General features: G+C 37.2%; 1 protein-coding gene and 1 long non-coding RNA gene across 21 annotated transcripts in view; one reads left to right on the top strand and one right to left on the bottom strand.

Moving 5' to 3' along the window:
- Positions 1-19,544, top strand: part of ZNF260 (zinc finger protein 260) — a 114,639-nt gene that overhangs the window by 17,153 nt on the left and 77,942 nt on the right. For 8 of the 20 annotated variants that reach the window (XM_045045506.1, XM_045045487.1, XM_045045485.1 and 5 more), the window contains 2 exons: positions 2,523-2,730; positions 5,201-5,385. The exons of 1 other annotated variant lie outside the window; for it this stretch is intronic. The gene's annotated coding sequence lies outside the window, so the exon portion shown is untranslated. Of the gene's footprint in view, positions 1-2,522; positions 2,731-4,166; positions 4,231-5,174; positions 5,386-19,544 lie in introns of those variants that run through there. 11 more of the 20 variants (XM_045045493.1, XM_045045497.1, XM_045045494.1 and 8 more) reach the window with 6 other exon arrangements.
- LOC109494620 overlaps positions 15,557-19,544 on the bottom strand; it is a 63,280-nt gene continuing 59,292 nt past the window's right edge. Inside the window, exon 4 of the long non-coding RNA XR_006590146.1 lies at positions 15,557-17,280. This is a non-coding gene — a long non-coding RNA (uncharacterized LOC109494620). The remainder of the gene's footprint in view (positions 17,281-19,544) is intronic.

The following is a 19,544-nucleotide window of genomic DNA, read 5'->3' as shown; positions in this document are numbered from 1 at the left end:
CATTTAAATTCCAGTTAGTGAACATACAGTGTTACATGTAGTTTCAGATGTACAATATAGTATTCAGCAATTCCATACATAAAACTCCTGTGTCTGGAAACACAGTGTTGGCAGGGGTTTGGGTTGGTCTTCTAAGGGAGGGGGCCCGCCACACTGAGACTGAGGCAAGCATGACTGAGAAGGGTGATTCTTCTGGAGTGTGTGTGTGTGTGTGTGTGTGTGTGTGTGTGTGTGCACGCGCACACATGTGGTCGATGTAAGCAAATTAGGTAGCCAGCATCCGTGCTGCTCTGTTTCCAGCAGGTGGCCCAGCATAAGCTGAGGAGTGGGGGAGGGAAATGGCACTAGCCAGTTCCTTTGTTCCTGGAGATGTCTCTCCCTGAATGCTGCTTCTTTGGGACACACCCCCAGAAGAGCAGTTAAGCTCCCCACTGTGTGTTCCAGGTGCTCTTCAGATTGCTATTTCCACACTGTGTGTCCACATGCTGTTTCCCTGTCTTCTCTCCAAGAGCAATGCAATGCCCTCTGGGCTCTCCCCAGCCAAGCCCACTAACCTTTAAAACTCCAGGCTTTAAGCCTTGCTGGTTGTAAGAACTCATGAAATTCAGCCCCTCTTGTTTTCCAAGCCACTGAAATGGGGAATCATCTTCTCCATGTACTCCCCTGTGTGCTAGTCTGTCTCTCACCCTTCTCTCTACCCACTTACTCCCCACCATGGCTGCCAGGGTCTATTTCTCTCCCAACTACGTCTCCGCACTTCATACCTTCTTTGATGTGGCCTCTTCTCTACCTTTAGTTGTGGAGTTTATTCTACCAGTCTTTAGGTTGATTTCTGGGGCAATTAGGATGATTTGATAGTTATCTAATAGTATTTGTGGGATGAGGAGAGCCTAGGTTCCTCCTACTCTACCACCATCTTCCTCCCTCAAGAAGTTTTCTTTATTTGGATTATATTTCCACAATTGACACAAGATTTATTTAGTAGATTGCTTGTTTATTTCCAAGTCAAAGTCTTGGTTCCCTCAATTTTCATCAATCTATTTTATTAAGCAGCCAAATAATGTTGTTTTATTCTACTTTTATTATATATACCTTGCTTTAGTAATAATGGAAAAATTATTCTTGGTCCCACTTGGTTAATCCACCACTTTTGATTTTCTTTAGGCTATCTGCTAACCTTTATTACCATCCTCTAGTGAACAACCATGGCACCCATGGCACTTTGGTCCCCATGAAGATCTTTCTCCATATTATTGAGTTAGCATATTCTCTACTGTAGTTCCAAGTCTTTTTAAAATTTATTTTTATATTTTAATTTTTTTTCTAGAGAGAGCGTGAACATGTGAGTAGGGGGAGAATGGCAGAGAGGGAAAGAGAGAGAGAGAGAGAGAGAGAGAGAGAGAGAGAGAGAGAGAGAGAGAATCCCAAACATGCTCTACACTCAGTGTGGAGCCCGACATGCGGCTTGATCCCCTGACCCTGGGATCATGACTTAAACCAAAATCAAAAGTTGGATGCTCAACTGACTGAACTGCCTAGGTCCAGGTCTTTCTGATCAAAATTTATAAGCTTTATAGTATGGTATACTTGTGAATAATATCTGAAAAGTCTTTGAGATACTTTTCTAAGAAATATAAGAATGGTCAGCTTTAGCTCTGCTAGTTTGGATATACTTTTATTCTCATATGAAATGGAGAATGGAGGAAACAATATAATGAGCCCATCCATGGATGGGAGGTAGATAGATACAGGAGATAAATACTGCATGATCTTGGAACTAAAAGGAAGAGGATTTAGGTGCCTGGCTGGCTCAGTCAGTTGAGTGTCTGACTTCAGCTCAGGTCAAGATCTCAGTTTGTGAGTTTGAGTCCTGCTTGAGCCCCATTAAGCTCCACTCTCAGCACAGAGTCCCCTTCAGATCCTCTGTCTCCCTCTCTCTCTGCCCCTCCCCAGTCACGCTCTCTCTCAAATATAAAAATAAACATGAAAAAACAAAACAAAACAAAACAAGGATTGTATGGAAGAGGATTGGGGTGGAATGAAATGTCTTATAAGTAGGGCCTTGTTATCCATGAGAAATTACTTGGATTTCATTCTAAGAAAAAAGACAAGCCATTAAAAAAAATTGTAAGTAGGGACTATCAAATCCTGATCTGCATCAGAATTAATCCAATAGAGACATTAAAAATATAGATGCCTGGGACCTACCCTATAGATGCTGATTCAGTCCATCTGGGTTGGTCACTGTACATCAGTACTTTGCAACAACTTTCCCAGTTGATTCTGATCAACACCTAAATTTCAGAACCATGGACTTAACATTTTACCTTTTCATAACTTCTTTATCATATATACAGTCCTCTCATTCTCGGAGTTTCCTTCCTTTTCTTCAAATTTCCAATACCGTGTTAGCTATTGACTGCTGATATTCATTATTTTCAATTTATTTCCTCCATGTAATAATTTTATTTTTATGATACAGGGAAAATAAAATCATTGTTTCCCTTCTACTGTCCTTTCAGATTTGGAGTCCAGATGTGAGACAAAGACGTTTTTAGGGGGAAAAAAAGGCTCTCAATGCAAGGTAATGGAAGGAAAATCTTGACTTGGAGGACTCCCAATTCCAGAAATAACTGGCAAAATAAAAGCACGATTTAGGCAAGGGTCTCAAGACTGAGATCTTAGCTAAATGGAAATAATGGCTGGAAATGGAACCAATTATAAAAAAGCGTAAGTCTCTTACTCCACATCAGGGAATTTATTAGAGATATTCTATGGGATAAGGAATATGAGAACATCATTGATTATAGTTCAAACTTTGTTCGTGATGAGAGAATTCATTCTAGTGAGAAAATCTATGATTGTAAAACATAGGGAAAGCCTTTTTGTGTGCACAAATGGTGAAATGCATTATCTGAAAATTCCTGCTGTTATGAAACTTAGTAAGTGTCTGAAGTTTAAATGTTGTATATCCATAAAATGGAGTATTATTCAGCTATTAAAAAAAGAAATAAAGTACTGATTCATGCTAAAACATAGATGAACCTTGAAAATATTACCCTAATTTAAAGAAGCCAGACACAAAGGCCAAATATTGCATGATTTCATTTATATAAAGTGTTCAGAAGAGGTAAAACCACAGAGACAGAAAGTATATCAGTAGTTGTATGAGCACTGGGTGGTGTATGTAAATGATGAATCACCGAATTCTACTCCTGAAACCAATATTGGACTATATATTAACTAACTAAAATTGAATAAATAAAAAAAAGAAAGTAGATTAGTGGTGATAAGGGGCTAGGGAGAGGGAAGAATGGGAAGACTATTAATGTTGATAGTGTTTTTTCCTGGGGTAATGAAAATGTTCTGGAATTGGTGGTAGTGATTGCACAACTTTGTGAATATACTAAAAATTACTGAATTTTACACTTAAAGGGAGTAAATTTTATGGTTACATGAATTATATCTCAGTTAAAAGAGATTATTTTATATATATATATATATATATATATATATATATATATATATATACACACATATACACACACACACACATACACACACATGCACAACAGGCTGGAAGAGCATCATCCTCTAATAGGCATTTCACTTCCACAAAGCATTTATTAGCAAGATGACTATTTTCTAAAACTACAAAAGTATATTTACAGCTAGTTAGAAAAACTATTAATTAAGTAATATGCAGGGCTTTTGGGTTTAGTAGAAATTTTAGAGATAATTAAAGAATTCACTGTTGAGAAACTACATGAATGTAAATAACGTAGGAAGAGCTTTAGAGAATTTAGAGTTCATATTGGTGATGAGTCTCATGAATTTATGGAATGTAGGAAGTCCTTTACCTATGGAAGATACTTTTGAGTATATTAGAAAAGGTTTCCTGATGAGACACTCTGTGAAATATATAGAAATTTGCTTAATAGTTAAGATTTGATTCACACATTAATGACAATCAGAACTTACATGTTGAGAAAACATATAAGAAATGTATCAAGGCTTAAAATTAAAAAAAATTTTTTTAATGTTTATTTTTGAAGGAGAGAGAGACAGGGCATGAGCAGGGGAGGGGCAGAGAGAGAGGGAGACACAGAACCCGGAGTAGGCTCCAGGCTCTGGGCTGTCAGCACAGAGCCTGTTGCGGCTCTTGAACCCATGAACCATGAGATCATGACCGGAGCTGAAGTTGAATGCCCAACCAACTGAGCCACCCAGGTGCCCCTTAAAAATTTTGTTAATGTTTAGTTATTTTTGAGTGGGGGGTTGGGGGAGAAAATGGGGGAGGGGCAAAGAGGGAGGGAGACACAGAATCGGAAGCAGGCTCCAGGCTCCCAGCTGTCAGCACAGAGCCTGATGTAGGGATTGAACTCATGAACTGTGATATCATGACCTGAAGTCAGACACTTAACTGACCAAGCCACCCAGGCACCGCTAAGGCTTTTACAACAACATTCCCTATCTTTTTCAGATAGGGAAAATAAGAACAGAATTATTTTCAAAATTTTATTTTCTTTTTGAGAGAGCAAGAGTGAGCAGGGGAGGGGCAGAGAATCCCAAGCAGGCTCCACGCTGTCAGTGTGAAGCCTGACATGGGGCTCAATCTCACAAACCATGAGATCCATGACCTGAGCCGAAACCAAGAGTTGGACACTTAACCGACTAAGCCACCCAGGTGCCCCTCCTTGTTGCCATTCTTTACATAGAAGTAGAGGTACCTGGTCATAGGGAATAGATACATTCAACTTTATCAGATATTGCAAAATTGCTTTCCAGTTTATAATAGTATGTTCTGGTCAACTTGTGGAATATGCTAGCCGTATAAACCTGTTTCTGGAATGTCTCTTCATGATTACTATTTATATCTTTTTTTCTTTTTATCTATTCCTTCTTTACCTATAGATTTATAAATTTACTTAAATGCATTTTCTGTATTCTGATTCTTCAGTTGTTACACAGGACACATTTATCTTCATTAAGTAGGACATATTTAATTTTCTCTGGAAATTAGTAGTTAGAACTTCACGTAGATAGAAGTTTCAAAATCGTAGAGTGTTGGATTCCTTTGGGTGTATTTGTTTGGGTTTCTTTAACTGATTGAATCCTAGGTCTTTCACCAAACTTAGAAGTTTTTATCCATTATTTCTTCATCTGTTTTTCAGCCCTGCACTTTCTCTTCTCCTTCCAGGAATCCAATGACATGGATGTCTGATTTTTATCTACCACACCGCCCCCACCTCCCATTTCATTAAAAATAAAACAACAGAAAACAGCTTTTTATCTCTGTTCAGATCAGATCATTTCTATTGCTCCACCTTCAAGTTTGCTGGATTCTCTCCTCTATAATCTCCATTTGGCTATTGAGCCCATTTGGTGAGTTTTAAATTTTGGTTATTGTATTTTTCAGTTCTAAAATATCCATTTGGTATTTTCTTTAATATCATGTTTCTTTACTGAGATTTCCTATTTTCCCTTTGTTTTAAGAGTGTTCTTAATTGTCCGGATATGTCATAAGAAGTAAAATTTCTGGGGCGCCTGGGTGGCTCAGTCGGTAACATCCGACTTCAGCTCAGGTCATGATCTCACAGCTCGTAAGTTTGAGCCCCCATCGGGCTCTGTGCTGACAGCTCGGAGCCTGGAGCCTGCTTCGGATTCTGTGTCTCCCTCTCTCTCTGCCCCTAACCCATTCGCATTCTGTCTTTGTCTCTCTCAAAAATAAATAAACATTAAAAAAAAATGTAAGTGAAAACCACACTGAGATACCACTTCACACCCATTAGAATGATTTTTTTTTAAAGGCAAAACAAAATGAGTGTTGATTAGGATGCAGAGAAATTGGAAGCATTGCTGGAGGAAACATAAAATGGCGCAGCCACTGGGAAAAACTGACATTTGACATTTCCTCAAAAAGTTAAACACAGAATTACCACCTGATCTAGTAATTCCACTTCTGATTATATACTGAAAAGAACTGAAAGCAGGGACACAAACATACTTGTATACCCTCGTTTGTAAAGCATTCTTGACAGTAGTGAAAAAGTTGAAGCAACTCAAGAGTCCACTAAGAATGTTTATACACATTTTTGACTAATGTAGTAAATAGTGGAGTATTATTGAAGACATTATACTAAGTGAAATAAGCCAGTCACAAAAGGACAAATATTGTATGTCTCTTATATGAGGTGTTTAGAGTAGTCAAATTCATAGATATAGAAAATAGAATGATAGTTGTTAGGGATTGAGGGAGAGCGGAATGGGGAGTTCTTGTTAAATGGGTATGGATTTTCTTGAGTTTTTGACATGGATGGTGGTTGTACAAAAATGTGAATGTATTTAATGTTACAATTATACACTTAAAATGGTAAATTTTAGAGTTAACTATATTAACTATGTGAGGTGATGGATGTGTTATATTCATAATCATCCTATAATGTATATGCATATCAAATCATCACATTGTACACTTCTAAGTATATATAATTATATTTGTCAGTTACTCCTTAGAAATGTAGAAAAGGTAACTTTTATGCATATTTTACAATAATAAAAAGAAAAAAGACACAAATAAGTTAAAAATGAAAGACAGAAAAAGACATTCCATGCAAATAGTAAAAGGTAGAAGGTGTTCCTTTACTAAATCAATCAAAATACATTTTAATTTAAGAATTGTTACAAGATAGGCATCTGGGTGGCTCAGTTGGTTAGGTATCTGACTTTGGCTCAGGTCATGATCTCATGGCTCGTGAGTTCAAGTCCCGCATAGGGTGAGCTTGAGCCCTGCTTTGGGTGAGCTCAAGCCCCGCTTCAGGTGAGCACGAACCCTGCTTCAGATGAGCTCGAACCCTGCTTCTGGAGAGCTCCTCTTCTCTCTCTCTGTCCCTTACTCGCTTGTGCCTTCTTGCTCTCTCTCAAAAAAATAAAAAAAAGAATTGTTAAAAGACAAGAATTTCATTATATATTGATAAAAGAGTAAATTAAGAAGACATAACAAACATAAATCTATATGCACCAAACAACAAAGCCCCATAATATGTGACAGAAACATTGAGAGAGCTGAAGAGAAATAGAGCTTTCTGTAATAATAATTGGAGACATCAATATCCACTTCCACTCATGGACAGAACAATCACACAGATGATTAATAAAGAAACAGAATTTTGGTAACAGTATATTAGACCTAACAGACATACACAGAACACTCTACCTGCTACAGGATATTACACATTTTTCTCCAGTGCATATTAAACAACCTCCAAGATAGACCATATATTAGGCCACATTAAGTCTTAATACATTTTTAAAGTTTATAATCATACAACAGAAAGAAACTAGAAATCAGTAACAAAAGGAAAGTTTGAAAATTCACAAATATATAAAAATTAACTCAGTCTTAAACAACCAATGGGTCAAGGAAGAAATCACAAGGGAAATTAGAAAATACTTTGGGATGTAAGAAAATAAAAACAGAATACTCCAAATTGTAATATATATAATTATTTATAATTATATTTCATTTCTAATAATTATATAAAATTATTACTATAACAAAGCATGCAATGGGAAACATACACATACATTGAAAAGATCTCAGGGGCACCTGGGTGGCTCAGTTGGTTGAGCGTCCAATTTCAGCTCAGGTCATGATCTCACAGTCTGTGAGTTTGAGCCCCACATTGGGGTCCGTGCTGACAGCTCACAGCCTGGAGGCTGCTTTGGATTCTGTGTCTCCCTCTCTCTCCGCCCATCCCCTGCTTGTGCTCTATCTCTCAAAAATAAATAAACATTAAAACAATTTTTTTAAAGATCTCAAATCACCAACTTAACTTTAACACTTTAAGGAACCAGAAAAAGAACAAACTAAACCCAAAATAGCAGAAGGAAGGAAATAATAAAGATTAGAGCAAAGATAAATGAAATAGAAATAGGAAAACAATATACATATATGGTGTTTATTTTATTTTTGAGAGAGAGGAGTGGGGAGGGACAGAGAGGGAGACAGGGAACCCCAAGCAGGCTCCCCACTGTCAGCACAGAGCCCAACACAGGGCTCAAACCCATGAACCATGAGATGATGACCTGAGCTGAAATCAAGAAGAGTTGGATGCTTAACCAACTGAGCCATGCAGGTGCCCCCAAAACCATTATATTGACTAAGAAAAAGATGCTACTCAAATTGCTAAAAACAATAGAAAGTGGAACATTACTATTGATTTTACAAAAATAAATACTATTGTAATAGAATGCTATAAACAGTTGTATAACACCAAATTAGATCACCTAGATATAATGGACAAAATCCTAGAAACACCCAATCCACCAAATAGGACTCATGAAGAAATAGAAAATATGAATAGCACTATAACCAGCAAGGAGATTGAATCAGTAATCAAAAACTTTTCAAAAAAGAAAAGCTTAGGACCAAATGGCTTCACTGGTGAATTCTACCAAAGAAGAGTTCACACTAGTCCTTTTCAAACTCTTTCAGAAAAATCAAGGAGGAAATACTTCCTAGTTCATTTGATGAAGCCAGCATTACCTTGATTTGTCAAAGAGCCAGGACAAAGACACTACAAAAAAGGAAAACTATAGAGTGATATACTTAGGAATATTGTAAAATCTGTCATAAAAATACTAGCAAATCAAATTTGGCAGGATATTAAAAGGATTGTACACCATGAACAAGTGGTTTTTATTCATAAGATACAAGGATTGTTCATTATGTGAAAACCAAATATAATATACCACATGATAGAATGTGGGAAAATACATGATTACCTCATTTGATGCAGAGAAAGCATATGGCAAAATTCAACACGCTTTCATGGTTAAAAAACAAAACAAAACCATAATTAAATTAAAAGCAGAAGGAAACTTCCTCAACATGGTAAGGACCATTATATGAAAAACCTGCTGCTAACATCATATTCAATAGTGAAAGACTGAAAGCTTTCCTTGTAAGATCAGGAGGAATATTAAGATGCCCATTTTTGACCTTTCTATTCAGCACAGTATTAGAAGTTCTAGCTAGAGCAAAAAAAAAAAAAAAAAAAAAAAAGAAGTTCTAGCTAGAGCAATCAGGCAAGAAAAAGAAAAGGCAGCCAATTGTGAAGAAAAAGTAAAGAATCTGTCCATAGATGATACTAGTTTTTGTTGAGGACTAAAAATTTCATTAAGAAGCTGGTGGATCATGGTCATGTTTGCTGTTTCTTAATGTTTTCAGAAGTTTTATAGTTCTTCTCTGAAGATGGCATGGCATGCTCCAGAACCAGAGAGGTCTACATTGCATGTTTCCTATTGTGGAGTTTCCTTGGTTGTGGAATCTGCCACATCTAAAATCCAAAGAGGCCAACCAGTCATTAATGCTTCTTGATGGTGGGAAGTGCAAGATGCAATACTGTATCCATTATTTCAGAGGGAATATTCTGGAATGCCTCAAACCACTATAACCCCAATATTATCACTGCTGTGGTGACATTTTAATCTTCATAATATTTATCTGTTTTGTTGTGTTTTACCAAACCCTCCAATCTGGTTACTATCTTTTGCTAAACCAGTCTGATTAGGATGATTTCAGTCATGTAGTGGACCAGTATGTAGTCTGTGGGATGTCCAACTGGTCCAGATCTCTTTGAAATATGACAGAAGGAAGCTAAAATAACTTAGTTGTAGAGCCAGAATAAAAATGTGTAATATCCAGGGGCACCTGGGTGGCTCAGTTGGTTAAGCGTCCAACTTTGCCTCAAGTCATGATCTCATAGTTTGTGGGTTCGAGCCCCATGTCGGGCTCTGTGCTGATAGCTCAGAGCCTGGAACCTGCTTCAGATTCTGTGTCTCCCTCTCTCTCTGCCCCTCTCCCGCTTGAGCTGTCTCTCTCTCTCAAAAATAAATAAACATTAAAAAAAATTTTTTAGACGCAAAATCTCCATCCCAAGTGAATGTGAACCGTTTGTGATCCACCTTTCTGACAAGGATGGCCAATAGTTCAATGATTGGATAATGTATTTATTTTCTACTGCTGCACAAGAAATTACCACAAATTTATCTTGATAATACTCATTTTTGTTTCAGTCTGTCAGAAGTCTGGGGATAGTATATATATATATATATATATATATATATATATATATATATATATATAGGTTCTCAGAAGGCTGAAAACCAGTGCTTGTTGGGGCTGTGATTTCATCTGGAGGTAGAGATTCTCTTCCAATCTCACTTGGGTTGTTGGCACAATTCAGTTCCCTTCAGGTGTGTGACTGAGGTCCCATTTTAAAATTATGGTTTTTTTTTTTTAATTTATTTATTTTGAGAGAGCATGTACAGGGTAGGGGCAGAGAGAGAGGGACAGAGAGATTCCCAAGCAGGCACTGCACTGTCAGCACAGAGCCCAACATGGGGCTCGATCTCACAAACTGTGAGATCATGACCTGAGCTGAGATCAGGAGTCAGATGCTTAACTGACTGAGTCATCCAGGTGCCCTAAGTTCCCATTTTCTTGCTGGCTGTTGACTCAGTGTCATTTTCATCTCCTAGAGGCCACCCTGAGGTACTAGCCACATATCCCCAACCATAGCTCACAACATGGTCATATGATTTTTTTTTCCAGGCCAGCAGGAGTGTGTCTGCTGCTGTTTCTTCTCTCTTTTTAAAAAGCTCCCCAGTTAGATGAATAGTGGTAACAAGGTTGGATTCTTGTCTGCTATTGTACATTTGGTTTCTGTGTCTATTATGTCCTTTTTCTTCCTCTATTTCTAATTTACCACATCCTTTAAGTGAATACTTTATAATATTTTAATGTATCCAGTGACTTCTTGCTATATTGTTTTATTTAGTTTTTTTTTATTAAAAATTTTTTTTGTTTATTTTTGACAGAGAGAGAGAGAGAGAGAGAGAGAGAGAGAGAGAGACAGAGACAGAGCATGAGTGAGGAGGGGCAGAGAGAGAAGGACACACAGAATCTGAAGTAGGCTCCAGGCTCTGAGCTGTCATCACAGAGCCCGACGTGGGGCTCGAACTCACGAACCATGAGATCATGACCTGAGCCGAAGTTGGACGCTCAACCGACTGAGCCACGCAGGCGCCCCTAGTTATTTAGTTTTTGATTACATAAATCTTGTTCTGGAGCTTATCAGAAGCAGTTTCAGATTTATGCTAACTTAAATCCAATAAGACAGAAATGTTAGACTCCCTATGGGTTTATTCTCTTTTCTCCATTTTTGATGTATTACTGTTTTACTACATCTGTGTCTATATCTCTACATACTACATCTGTGTTACAACTCTACAATACCTTGCTATGATCATTACTTTCTATAATTGTGTTTTAAAGCTAATAGAATATGTATAGATTTATAGATTTTGTTGTATTTTCTTATTATTCTGGTTCTTATTTGTTCCTGTGGTTTTGAGTAACCATCTGGGCTCATTTCCTTATCTCCCTACTACAGCAGCATTGTTTCCTCCCACCTCTTTTGTTCTTTTGTGCTGTTACCAGTATAGTAATATTACATATTAACATTTTATATTATTTTTCTAACACATTATTTACATGTTTTATAGAAATGCTTTTAACATAAGACAAACAAAGTAGAAAAATGTGCATTTGTATTGTATTTTATAATTACATAGTTACTTTTACAGGTGCTGTTTTTAATGTATATCAAAATTACAATTAGGGGTCATTTGCTTTCAGCTTGAAGAAATTAGTAATCTCTTAAAGCTGGTGACAAAGCCTCTCAGTTGTTTATCTTGGAATAAATAAGGCTTTATTTAGCCTTCATTAAAAAAAAAACCCTTTTAATTTTTATTTACTTTTGAGAGAGAGAGAGCGAGAAAGAGAGAGAGAGAGCAAGAGCACAAGCATGGGAGGGACAGAGAGAGGGAGACACAGAATGTGAAGCAGGCTCCAGGCCCTGAGCTGTCAGCACAGAGCCCAATGCGGGGCTTGAACTCACGAACTGAGATCATGACCTGAGCTAAATACTCAACTGACTGGGCCACCCAGGTGCCCCTAGCTTTCATTTTTTAAAGCCACTCTGGCTGGGTGTAGGATTCTTGGTTAAAAGGCATTTGTCTTTCAGGACTTGGAATTTGTCTCCCCACTCCCTTCTGGCCTCCATTGTTTCTGATGTGAAGTCAGCCATTAATCTAGTTGGGGCTCCCTTTTAAGTGATGAGTTCTTTTTCTCTTGGTGCTTTAAAGACGTTTTCTTTGCTTTGTTTTCAGCATTTTTACCCTGATATGTTGGTGGATTCCTTTGTGTTTCTACTACTTTGAATTTGTCGAACTTTGTGGACACATAAATTATGATGACTATTAAATGAACATTTGTTTACTGGAGCACAGACTGCTGGATGGGGAGTCATGGTTCAACAACAGAACACAGGAGAAATTGAAATAGAGAAGTGCATTACATGTCTTGGAGGAAGTACACAAGAGGCCAGATGGGAAGGTCAAGGCAGAGTGCAGACAGAGAAAGTACAACATGGGGCACATGGCTTTATTACAGTGGAGTGCTTTATGGTTCCTGGGCTGGGGCTGGATTGGTCAATACAAACCAAAAGAATAGTATTTTAGTAAGACTCCCACAGGAGTCTTATCTAAGGGGCACATACAGATGCTGGTAGCCTGAGGAGACTTGATCAGAAGGCTGTTGGGAAATCATATCAGGAACTTTCATTTGCTGTGACTCTGCAGGCTGCTACCTAGGGTATGTGCTTATATGAGGGGGTTAGTGTCAGTTGAAGATTTTGGCAAGACACTTAACCAAACGAAATGTATGCCAAAGCAGCAATATTAGTTTAGCTAATGATAATAGTAAATAATAGCTAATAATAATAGCTTAGCTAAACTCTCATTATTATTGTCAATAAATTTGGGAAGTTTTGAAGTTTTTTTAATGCTTTTTTTTCAAAACCTCTCTGTTCATTCTGGTATTCCCGTTATGCATATAATGGTGCACTTCACTAGTGCCCCACATTTCTCTGTTCATTTTTCCTTATTATTTTTTCTGTGCTTCAACCTGTATACTCACTAATGACCTATCTTCAAGTTTGCTAATTCTTTCTTCTGCTAATTCAAATCTTTTGAACCCTTCTAATGAAATTTTCAATTCTAGGATTTCCATTTTCTATCTTTGCGGTACTTGGCTGGCTTAGTTGGTACAGCATGTGACTCTTGATCTCAAGGTTGTGAATTCACACCCCATATTGGGATGGAGCCTACTCAAAATTTTTTTTCTATCTTTATTGCCACACCTTACTTGATGTAGCATTGCCACTATTTCTTTAATCATGATTCCCTTTTGTTCTTTGAATATATTTATAATGGCTTCTTTGAAGTCTTTGTCTATTAAATCTGACATCTGGTTGCTCTATTAGGCAGTCTCTTTTTCTTTTTGCCAAAGCAGGAGTCATATTCTGTAGTTTCTTTGCATGTCTTATAAATTTTCTGTTGGCAAATAAGACATTTTAGATAATATATTGTTATTTCTGCATTCATCTGCTTAGGAAAATGTCAGAGGAGAAGGATATCCTCAAGAAAAGATAGAAGTAGGGCTTGAGATATTCCATGGCTACAAAGACCAGTTAGGGGTGTAAATGGACCAAAAAAGAAAAAAAAAAAGATGTTTTTTAAAAGTAAAAAGGATACAAGGTTTGATTCTGGGAAACTACTGTTTGGCTTCATGGTTTAAAACTTGTTCAAAAGTACAACATTCATTTGGGCTTTATGATAGAATATCTGTTGTATATTGCATCACTTTCTTTCCTGCCTCAATGTGGAAATTAAAGAGGGAGGAATAGGCAAACCGGGAATATAGAAGGGCTGACCTATTGCAGCTCTAGGTACTGTCACTCCTAGTTGGTGGGAAAAAGAGAGCAAGAGAAGGGGAAATAGTTTTGAATGTTTGGTCTCATGAATACTTTGCAACCTCTCATTATTTCACTGTATTTTAGGGCTTTTTCATATAAAATTTGTATACACTGTATACATAGGTATGAAAAATATCAACTGACCTTATTAGTTAAGTACCCCTTAATATGCTCCAGCACTAAGCAAACGTTAATTCATTTGTCTACATATTTACCTTTCCTGGATATCTCCTGTAAAAGGAATTATACAACATGCGGTACTTTGTGACTAGTTTCTTTTATTTACCATAAAGTTTTGAAGATTCAAGTTATAGCACGTATCCTTTTCATTTCTTTTTATTGTTGAATAATGTTACCTTGTATGGGTATGCCACATTTTGTTTATCCATTCATCAGTTGATGGATATTTGGGTTGTTTCCATGTTTTGGCTGTTATGAATAATGCTGCTGTGAACATACGTACATGTTTTATGTGGACATATATTTTCATTTCTCTTGATTATATACATGGGGGTGGAATTGTGGATCTATGTTTACCCATTTGAGGAACTGCCAGATTCTTTTCCACAGTAACTGCACCATTTTATATTGTCTAGTTGTGTATGAGTTTTGATTTCCCCATGTCCTTGCCAATACTCATTACCTTCATATTTGATTCTAGCACATCCTTGTGTGTAGTATATTATTATTTTGCTTTCCATTTCGCTGTTGGCTAAAGGTCCTGGGATTTTATTATACCTTTATGCATAAAGAAAATAAACAGAATTCCCTTAACATAAAAATATTTTAACTATTTATGGCTTTCAATAAAACACAGATGACAGTTTAAACATTATTACCTGGGCAGCAAATAATGAAATAAATAACTAATAGGTTTACAGATTTAGAAAGTAAGGGACAGGAGAGCAAGGCTAATATTCATTTAATGTTCTCAATTTAACACTTTATTATATCAGTTTCTTTGAAATAAATTTAAAAAAAATTTTTTTTTCCAACGTTTATTTATTTTTGGGACAGAGAGAGACAGAGCATGAACGGGGGAGGGGCAGAGAGAGAGAGGGAGACACAGAATCGGAAACAGGCTCCAGGCTCTGAGCCATCAGCCCAGAGCCTGACGCGGGGCTCGAACTCCCGGACCGCGAGATCGTGACCTGGCTGAAGTCGGACGCTTAACCGACTGCGCCACCCAGGCACCCCTGAAATAAATTTTATGACAAAGAATGGTATTAATTCCTCTGCAGCTCCACAGGGAGAGGGAGGACATGGCCTTCCTATTTTTCTAAGATTATTTTTTACTACTGTTCATTAGGTGGGTCTCCCTTCTTAGGCTAAGACATTAACTTTTTTGCATTGTAATACAAAACAGGACTGGAAAGCTCAAAATATAAGGAAATGGAAAGTGCACAAGATAATTTTTAAAAATGTTTATTTATTTGGGGGCACCTGGGTGGCACAGTCGGTTAAGCGTCTGACTTCAGATCAGACGATGTCAGTTTGTGGGTTAGAGCCCCACGTAGAGCTCTGCACTGACAGCCCAGAGCCTGGAGCCTGCTTCGGATTCTGTGTCCCCCCCCCCCCGCCTCAAAAATAAACATTTAAAAATAACTAATAAATAAATGCTTATTTTGAGAGAAAGAGCACATGCACATGTGTGAGTGGGGGGGAGGGGCAGAGAAAATCCCAAGCAGCATCAGTGCTGTCAGCTCAGAGCCCAACATGGGGCTCCATCTCATGAACCATGAGATCATGACCTGAGCTGAAACCAAGAGTCAAATGCTTAACCAACGGAGCCACCTAAGGTGCCCCTGCAAAAGATAACTTTGTTAAGACACAATGTAATGCAGAGCATATAATGTTTGCAATCAGGATGACATTTCACTTTCCATCTTGCACAATCCTGTCTTTGCCTAATTTCTCACTGTTACCTCTTCTGCCTCATGATGAACATCTGAGCATCCTAAACAATGTGGCATGTAAATTAAGAAACCATATATACTGATACTCAGAAGACATAGGGTAAATGTAAGATGTTGTTTACAGATCCATAGTTACTGACGCAGTTGGGAACTGAGCTGTGTATTATTAACCATCATATCCGGTCATGGATCCAGTGAGGATCCAGGCTCTCACCACCCACAAAAACTCAACCTCCCATGTTGCCACTGCTAAAGAATAAACAAAGGGGGCATGTCAATGTGATTAAAAGTAGTTAATCAATTAGCAGGAATTCATATTAATCTCTTTGGGTGTGCATAGTTGCCTTATGCTATACAGTTTTCCAGCTATTTTTAATTTTAGTTTTGTGACATACAAGTGGAAAAACACTAATTTACTGAATGACTACATTACAAGCACTTTATATTCTTTATAAACTCCTTTGTATACTTTGTAAATATCCCTTCGTTTAGACATGGTAGGCAGAGCACTGGCATGTCTATCTTCATACTTTATCTGAAGAGAATGAGTCTCAGTGATATTAAAATAAAAATAGGGATACAACTAAAAATGGTGCACGTGGAGACTGGAATCTAGATCTGTTTGACCCCAGAACTCATGAACATTATCCTGTAACTGACTGTCTCCACATGAGCTTGAGTCTGGGAATATCTGCTGGCCAGGAGGTAGCCCATTTCCACATCAAATTATATAAAAACTTCATATTTATCCTTTAGCCCCCATAAACCTCCAAACTGGCAGTAATGGGAAGGCAGGGAGTGGAAGGTGAAAGGCCTGAATATTTAACCAATTCTCTTTCGTCTTCTTCTCTGCAGTCTGCATTTGGGTTTATTTTTCCAAATACACAGACTAAGAAAGGCAAGGACACTGCACTTTAGCCTCAACAAGTGACATGCTATTCTACTGAGTCTTTATCTTCCAAGAGCTGTTGCCAGGCCTCCTTTTAGCTCCATATCCCATCTCCCCAGTTTCTTTTTAATCAAGCTTATACTTCTTATGCTTAACCAACGGAGCCACCTAAGGTGCCCCTGCAAAAGATAACTTTGTTAAGACACAATGTAATGCAGAGCATATAATGTTTGCAATCAGGATGACATTTCACTTTCCATTGATTTCTGTTGGATCATGTTTTCTTTATTCCCCTTTTCTACTGGATTAAAAACTATTCTATTTCTTTTATAGGGTACCCTTAAATTTTTAACTTGTATCTTTGATTTGTAATTAGTGGACATCTCCAGAAACACTTTAGAATGCTTTAAGTACTTTTTTTCTATTGTTATCTGGTGATTTTAGTCTAATTTGTTTTGAAATGCCATTAAAATTAATTATTGTTTAGTATATGCTTACATTTTCCAACAGTTACCGATTTTATCTCATTCAGTCTTTCCAGGTTTAACTTACTTCTTGCCAATGTACATCCTTTAGAAATTCTCCAGTGAGTCTATGAAAGAAAAGGGTGGATAGTATTGAATTTATGTCCAAAGGAAGGCTTCGGACACTATTCCTTCTTTTACTGAGATTCAAGGTCTATTCTATCCGTAGGCTCTTGTCATCATGGACCCGCTCCTCTTGTCCTTTCTCTTCTCCAGTGCTTTGTGTATAGAAAGCAGGCTTTGCCATCTGCTCTTTCAACCCTAGGTTACTTCTATACTTTTGGTGCCTATTATAGAGTGGAGGCATATAAACGGGACAAGGCATTCCTGGCATATGACTACATGGGCGAGGAGAAACATGATCCAGAAGGGTGAGCTGGAGAGGAAGAAGGACACTGTGATATGGGACCTCCCTTCTCACCATATATTAATATATTATTAATACATGTATTAATATGTACACAATAATAATATATTAATACAATAATTAGTGATACATATTAATAAAATATAATAATAATGCATATATTAATATAGTAATCTGATTTTACCTCCACCTTTACTGAAAAACCAAGGTCTGTGGACATGATGAAGTCTTTCCCTTGTATGGGCTCTCCTACACACTCACTACTTAGACATCAAATCACTGTCTAGGTAAGATTGGTTCATTCAAGGAATATATAGTTACTTAATTCAAGAGAATGTATGTTTGTGGGCATGAGAAAGGAGATGCTGAGTGAAATACTCAATAAGTGAACAGTATTTAAAATTAGAAGAACTTGGAGAAGGCAGAGGTTTATCTGGTGAGAATAAAAGGAAATGACCAGTTTCTTGAAAGGGAATACTATCTCCAGGAAGTTTCAAGATAGGAAAATGCTCATAAATGCTAGAGGGGAAAAGAATATTTCAGAAAAGAGAGAAGAAACAACATCTCACCTGAGGTATTTCTTTAAGATTTTCAAGAGAGGACCTTTTTTCTTTTGGATACTTTGTTAGGAAAGTGAAAAGGGAGAGAGAAGAGAGGCAAAAGTAGCCATGTAAAATCCCACTTCCCTTAAATGTTTCCATAATAACTTGGTTAAATCTGCCTAGTTCAGCAGTAAACATTTACTATTAAGTATTAAGAATCATTATGTTAGGGGTTGCCTGGGTGGCTCAGTCGGTTAAGTGCATTGGACTCTTGATTTCAGCTCAGGTCATGATCTCATGGTTCGTGAGTTCAAACCCCACATTTGGCTCTGCACTGACAGCATGGAGACTACTTGGAATTCTCACTTTTCTCTTCTCTCTATGGCCCCTCTCCCATACTCTCAAAATAAATACATAAACATTAAAAAAAAAAAAAAAAGAATCATTATGTTAGGGGCACCTGGGTTGCTAAATCAGTTAAGTGTCCAACTTTAGCTCAGGTGATGATCTCCCGGTTCATGAGTTCGAGCCCCACATTGGGCTCTCTGCTATGAGCACAGAGCCTGTTTTGGATCCTCTGTACCCACCTCTCTTTGCCCCTTCCCTGCTTGTTCTCCCTCTCTTTCTCAAAAATAAATAAACATTAAAAAAATAAACATCCTCCACATTTAAAAAAATCATTGTTAAATATTAACTACTCAATAATAAAGGTTTGAGTAATAGAGGAGAAACTGATTATGTAGTTTTCTACGCTATAGGCTCCAGTCATATGGAAAAAAAAAATTCCTTTATATGAACTTTAAAATATTGATTTTTACAGTAAATATTTTTATTAGAGAATAAGACTGACTTTGTGATGAGTATTTCAGATACTTTTCCTTGACTCAGAATGTCTGAAAAGTTATTAAATCACCCATGATTTCATCTAGGAATGGGGCGGGGGAGGGAGAAATCCCTCGAATCTGTTAAAAGAAGTACAGAGATAAGAAGTATTTTTCTTGTGTGCTACCTATTGAATCCTGGTCATTTCAACACATTAGAATTAGTTAATATGGCATTCCAGGTATATAATCCTATCACCTGTAATTTTACCTCCTACTTACCAATTCTTTTTTATAAAAATAATGTGTAAGTTTAATGTGTACCATGTTATGATGTGATACGTGTATACACTATGAAATGATTGTCACCATAAAGTTAGTTAACACCTCCATCCTCTCATATAATTATCTTTTTTGGTTTTGTGGTTATAACATTTAAGATCTAATCTCTTAACAACTTTGAAGTACATAATACACAGTATTGTTCATTGTAGTCACCACACTGTACCTTAGATTCTCCAGAACTTATCTTTTGTATCCTTTGACCAACATCTCTCCATTTCTCCTACCCTCGTAACCCCATGGCAACCACCATTCTACTA

Source organism: Felis catus, chromosome E2 (genome assembly GCF_018350175.1).
Source record: "Felis catus isolate Fca126 chromosome E2, F.catus_Fca126_mat1.0, whole genome shotgun sequence".
In the NCBI taxonomy this organism is placed as follows: domain Eukaryota; kingdom Metazoa; phylum Chordata; class Mammalia; order Carnivora; family Felidae; genus Felis; species Felis catus.
The sequence above is the reverse complement of the archived record's forward strand: the minus strand, read 5'-3'. Positions and strand labels throughout refer to the sequence as shown.